At 47.4% G+C, this 6635-nt stretch overlaps 1 long non-coding RNA gene across 1 annotated transcript; it reads right to left on the reverse strand.

Moving 5' to 3' along the window:
- Positions 1–370: 370 nt before the first annotated feature.
- On the reverse strand, positions 371–1254 carry LOC103375443 (uncharacterized). Its single transcript, XR_521210.1, has 3 exons — positions 1179–1254; positions 829–875; positions 371–754 (listed from the first exon to the last, which is right to left on the reverse strand). It is a non-coding gene; the product is annotated as an uncharacterized LOC103375443 (long non-coding RNA).
- Between the last annotated feature and the right edge of the window lie 5381 nt (positions 1255–6635).

Raw genomic sequence — 6635 nt, forward strand, 5'->3', positions numbered from 1 at the left:
GATGTTTCACCTCTAACATGTTTCTGACCTCCACAAACTCTGCGTTTAACGTCTGCACATCAGCTGGAGGAAGATGCTCCTCCATCAGCTGAATGTATCCTGAACCAACCGGCTCCTCTGGTAACTGGTTCTGATCCATGCTGCATTTATTTTATGGATCCAGTCGGTCTGGTCTCTCTGGTCGTCTCCTCTCTGCTCACTGCCGGCAGTTCAACCTGAACATTCTCAGAATTCTTTTCACGTGACTGTTGGTCGGTGCAAACAATTTACTTTGGAAAATTATGAAACGAACTGTTTGGATTAAAGTGCTTTTAATGAAATATCACAACATTAAGCTTGGATTGGGTTCATTTCCTGAAGGAGCTGCACATCACATGTTCACTCGAGGACCTTTGGAAAGTTTCTGTTGTGTTTTTACTCTTTCTAGCTCTGACTAGTGGTGGAGTTTTGTGATGTTAGGGCCCATCACCGCCTTCCTCACGGTGAGGTTCAGGAACAGTCAGAAGGCTCCTGCCCAGGAGCTCAGACGGAGCTAGAAGATCAGACCACGGGAGTTTCTGCCTGGTTGCATAAAGCTTTCAAAGCAAGCAACAAAATCATAAAAATCAACGATGAGGTTCACATTTCGAGCAGCATCTCACTAGTGGTATCTGATGCAGGCGTATTCTGTGGCGTCCCACTGCTGGACCAGCACTCGGTCGGAGCCGACGGGGAGAATTATGTCAGCGTAGACCACGTCGTCTGCACTCACAACCTGCAGACACACACCTTGGTTAGCATCCCAGCGTTTGATAAGCAGCTCACTGTGTGTGTTCTCCAGAGACTTACGTTGTTGGTGCTGATGGTGTTGCATGACTCATCAGGCAGCCGGCCGTCTGAAATAAAAATACAGCCGCTAAATATAAGGAGAGCTTCAGAGCAGTGTGGATCTGCTGCTTGCATAAGAAAGCCTCGGTGACACGCTGCATTTGCAAAACAATCACCGGCGTGTTGGCGACAGTGAGCCTGAACCTACAGATGTCTAACATGTGAGAGGCTTCCTCAGAGACCACACGGTTGTGCAAAGCGACCTGTGGACACACGCTAAGAACAGAATGTAAAGGTCTGTTTCACAACTTTCCATAGTGGAGGTTTCACCAGAACCTGCTTATAGCTTCAGGAAGTGGAGGAGAGCTTACCCGCTCTTCTTCTGTTCACAGCAAACGCTACGACCGCCAGCATCAGCACCAGACAGCCGACCACCCCGACGGCAGCTCCCACCGCGTCCTGGCTCCGGCCTGACCAGAAAGATCACAGTGCAAATGGTGAAACAGGGATGATGACGGCCGAACAATGTTCTCTACGTGTATTTTCAACCTTAAATTTAGATGTGGAAGAATATACTTGAGTAAAAGCACCAATACAGCAAATTAAAAACACTCCAATACGAGAGTTGCATTAAAATTAAAGAACGTTGAAGAAGTTCAAGTTGGTAAAAGTCCTGGGATTGTTCCTGGGACTGATAGATGACTATACGTGGCATCGTTATATTAATAATAGCGTCAGCAGCAGGGTGGAGCTGCCAAACATTAAACCTTGTTAGGAGACGTATTAACTCCACCTGAAGTCTCTGGTTTTTACTGTCAGACAGTCTGAACACTTATAAACATATTGTGTGTAATGTGAGGTCTGATACGTTGAATTAATCTCCAGCTGGATCCACTCATTAAATCTAGTTTGTAAAGGAACAGAACGCTGGCAGCAGACGTCCAGCCAACACGGCTCGAGGGTCAAAACTCTCCTCAGACTTTTATTTTGAAGCATGAAGAGGATTTAAGATGTGTTCAGTCCTGGTAGTTTCATAAATGAATCATGAAACCAGCACAAACCATGAGGCATGTTCGTATCACTGTGAGCGTACAGTCCTGGTAGAACTCAGGAGATGGAAGCAGCTTCACGTGTCAGTAGGAACACAAAGGTTTGGACTTGTGCAGCTGATGGCGCTCATGTCAGATAAAAAACTGGTTCCTTGTGTGAGAAAACAAATTCCATCTGAGAGACAACGTAGTCCATTAAACGTAACAGCTTAGCTTCACATTTCATAGTTTACTAGTTAGAGAGACCCAGAGCCGAAAGCTGCTGCAGGTGGAGCTGCTTCACCTCCAGTTTAATATACAGCACATCAAGGTAAAGGCTCCACACGTGATTAATGGGAGAGAAAAGAAGGAAAGACAAAGTTCTGATCCACATGGTGGAACATCTTTCTACAGCTGATGTTAAATCCTACATCATGTGGCTCCACCACTTTTCTTTCCCCAGCTTCGTTAACATCTTTGTGTCCCTGGTACATGCTGATTCCATTTTCTTTTTAGTTTTTATAAACTAAATCAAAGAACTGAAGAAAAAAAAAGTCAGGATGTGTGGCGTTATATCTTTGTTAACCTTCACAGAAGACATGAGCTCTCTCTGCTTCCAGCCCTGGTGGTTCCCACAGAGGTCAGGACTTCATGTGGTGGTGAAACCAGAGGCTTTAGTTGTGTTTGTAATGTTGTAACGAACTGGAAGCATCAATTAGCATTTAATGTCAATACTCAGTGCAAACACCTCAACATGTCCCTGAAGCCGAGCACTTCGTCTGCAGTTCATTTACACACAGATCAGGTCTGTTAGCTTCTGTGAGCGTGACGCTGTACCTTGGTTCTCAGGCTCCAGTTCCACCACCAGGCCTCGTCCCTTCCCTTTGATGGCTGCACAGAAAACTGACTGTTAGTTTATTTAACCTTGTGAGTGGAGCTGTGCTCATGGGGGTGAACTGACCTGGAACTCTGACCTGCAGCTCCACTGAAGTCTGGACCTGATCTCCAGCGCTCACCTGGCACCTGAACTTCTTGTTTTCAGGCCCCTGCAGGGTGACGGTCAGACGTGTGTCACAAGAGTCCAGCTGCTCTATGTGATGCTGGGCGTCCTCCTGGATCTGAGTGCCGGCTTCGTCCACCCACGTCAGGCCGACGAGCTGCTGCTGCTCCGTGAAGCAGTGTCCCTGCTCCACGGAGGCCAACAGGACGCACTGCAGCGACAGCGTCCTGCCCGGCAGGAGGTTCACCTCCGGGGCAGCCGAGGGGCCTGAAAGGATGAAGAAGGCTGTGTTCATGGCTCCGGTTCTGTCTCCATCACAACACCGTTTATGAGAGAAAGGAACCACGGAACCAGAAAGAACCGCCAGTGTTTTAAAGTTTCTGGAACTTTAACCGCTTCATCAGAATCATTTAAAAAATTCTCCAGAAATGGTTGAAATCTCACGAATCAGTCGACTGTCGTGTTTCACAAACAACGTTCACAGCACATAAAAAACACACATGAGCAGCAAACATTGAGAAAAGGTTTGGACAAAGAGAAGGTCAGTGGGATTTAAAAGGAACTGAGATCCCAGGTCCAGAACAGAAGTGACGGAGCGTCGTGTTTGTGTGAAAGGAACCAGTTTGTGGAACAATCTGACCAAAGAAACCAAAGAACCAGTGTTTACATGTAGCAGGACATTAAAGCCGGTGTGTTGAGGAGATCTGTTCATTATGTCTGATGGTAAAGACAGGAAACCATCACGCCAACGTTTCTCTGTTTGTTTTTAAGAGAAGTAAAGAAAACGTACGTAAAGTAAAACATGAGGAGAACTGTTACACGCTGTTGTTGTTGTTGTTGTTGTGAATATGTTGTTGTTTATTGTGTTGTCGATGCTTTTAGTAATTTAAGTTTGTTGTAAATTCATTTCTGTGGGTGAAGGAGGCAGAAAGCATCAGATGATTCTTCTTTCTGCTCTTTTCATTCACGAGTGTTTGTGTCAAGTTTGATTGTTTAGTTTTAGGTCAATGAATGAAATTTTTAAAAATTAAATTTAAAAAAATAAAGCGAATGCACCAGATTCTGTTTAAAAAAAAAAACCCTGTTTGACCCGGTTGTGACCACCAAGAGACTGAGAGGAAACCAAACATCACGGGTCAACAGAACAAACGCAGCACGGCTCAGAACCAGCGACCAGGTTCTGTTCACGGTGTTCTTTGTGTCTCCTCCACACAAGCTTTAGTCCTGACAGCACTCACCGTTGTGGACTCCTGGCCTTGGCCGGCACCGATGACGTCCAGCCTCCTCCGCTGTGAGGTCTTGGATGTGCAGAGTGCATTTTGACTCATCGTCCTGCAGGTCCGATGTCTGGATCTGTCCGTTGCCGACGACGGCGATGTAGCTGCTCGCTTCAGCCGTCCTGAAGCGCCACAAGTGATAGCAGACATCATCTCCACATGGATATGTGATGTCATAGCTGCTGGCTGCAGATATCAGGCCGTCGACGCCTAACGAGAGAACAAAGAGACGCTCTGATGAAGCTGCTCTGTGTGAAAGCTCAGATGATCAATGCTGGTCACTGTACCTGCTCTGATCACAGACAGCAGCAGCCTCGTCACGCTTCCCACCATCCTGCTCCTCAATCTGTTCACTGAGGAGAGGAACCACTGAGCTTCACCGCCGTCACTCTGCTGCAATGTCACTTCCTGCGTTTGCCAACATCCTCAACCCGCGGGCATGCAACGTTTCACCAACCGTTGCATCGTCAGAACAACAGTTGTGCTCATATCTGCTTCATACAACGCTGGAGCTGAACTTCATCTGAACCGTGAGGAGCAGCTCTGAACGCTGCCTCTTCTCTCTCTGCTTCAGCTGAAGTGTAGAACGACTCACCAGTGAATCACGCTGATGATCAGGCTCCTGTCAGCAGGTGGGACGTGATAGGCAGCCGGGAAACAGGGAGATCTGGGAAACGATGGAGGGAAGGAGCAGGGAAACGAGCACCATGAGGGTCTGAGAGACGAACTGTGATGGCAGCTCCAGGTGCTGTGGGGGGTTTCTGGAGCAAGAGTGGTCCAAGGAAGGGCAGCTAGGGGCAGGTTGATGGGCACCAAAGGCTCCTGTCCACCACTGGAAGCTCCCACAACAGACATGAGAGCTGAACCATGCTAGGTGGCCCGGTGTGATGGACGATGGAGCAGAGATGGCAGCAGGATGGGAGGAGACGTCGGTTCCTACATTCATTTGGATGCTAGTTTGACGTCTAAACATTGCTGTAAACCACATTCACCTCCTCATGGTACCTCCTCAGTATGACCTGATGGCCGCTTTTAGCAGGAAAGTGCTGCAAACACTGTTCAGGAAATGTGTGAGGAACCAGATCTCAGTCTGAGCAAGCATCTGGGGGATGTTCTGGAAGGACCAGGATCTGTTTCTGACCAGTTGTCAGACAGTAAAGCTGATAAAGTCAAACAAATGACACATAAAATGAGCATTTTTAGGTCTTTTTTCTCATCTAAACAACTCAGAAAGCAGAAAACGTGGATAAAGTACCTTCACCTCTAAGTACTGAGCACGAGTCACCTCAATGCAGCCGACTGTCATCTCCTTTCTACTTTTTATTTAATATAATTGAGCTGCTTCCTCTCCAGCATGTTGGTAGAGAGACTTCTGGTCTGCTTTGTCACCGTGATGGTAGTTTTTTCATTTGGCTCAGACATTTCCCTTCAAGAACCAACAAAGTGTTCTGATCCATTCGTCGCTATCTTCAGATTCCTCTCATTAGAATCAGTGTTTTGGGATTCGGTGTCACTAATTAGAAGCTCCTTGAGCAGTGACGAGTGGATCCAGCTTTATTTAAACTTCTGTCGTCGGGACTCTCTTGAAGTGTGTGTGTTGTCGTCGCTCCAAGAGCCACAGAGCTCCGTGGTTCTTTCAGAGAGGAGGGTGTGGATGTCGATGCTTCTGGCAAAGACCTCCGCCGTGGAGCTACTCCATCACGCTCACAGACATCCTGCTGGCTGCTGCCAACAAACGGGTTGTAATGAAATGACAGTGGCGTCTCCCACCGCCAGCTGGAGGCGGCTCTGGGGATCGTATATCTGTGGTAAAGATAAACGTCTTCTATAAAACATGGCCACCGTTCATCCACTACATGGAGGATCTGCACGAGCTTTAGATTGAATGAGTCCATCTTCATTTATGTTACTGCCTGTGAATGTGTCTTTGGGATGATTCTGGACCGTCACTGTGCAGCTGTGCTTGATCTCCAAAAGATCTGAAATAAATCCAATGAGAAACCATCTGCAAACGCTGTAGGGGGAGGAGCAACAAACGGCCAATTAAAACCCAAACTTAGGTGTTAATGTCTCCTTCAGGATATCAGGATGTGGAACTTCCAACCAGTCAGTCAGAGCTGATGAAGCCTCTTGGATGGAGGTGGAACGTCTTCAAGGAACTCAAGCAGGTCCAGCTGCTACGATTGGTCCATGAGAAGAACCAGGACCTGGAGGACTGAGAACCTTCACAGACACGTTGACCTGCTGGTGAGCAGCAGAAACCTGTGAAAAGCTGCAGCGTGAAGGTTCTCTGAGCGGCTCGTAATCACTGATGCAACACAACTGGATGCTGATCCAAAGCATGGTGGCAAAGGACAACCGGAAAAAGAAGAAAAGCAAACTGATGAATGCACCAGATGTTGTGCTTGTTTATATGTAGCGTCTTTATCTGGATGTACAGCTTCAGTTTCTGTTCGTTGGCCGCACACACACACACACACACACACACACACACACACACACACACACACACACACACACACA

Source organism: Stegastes partitus, unplaced genomic scaffold (assembly GCF_000690725.1).
Source record: "Stegastes partitus isolate 25-593 unplaced genomic scaffold, Stegastes_partitus-1.0.2 Scaffold2596, whole genome shotgun sequence".
Taxonomy (NCBI): Eukaryota; Metazoa; Chordata; class Actinopteri; family Pomacentridae; genus Stegastes; species Stegastes partitus.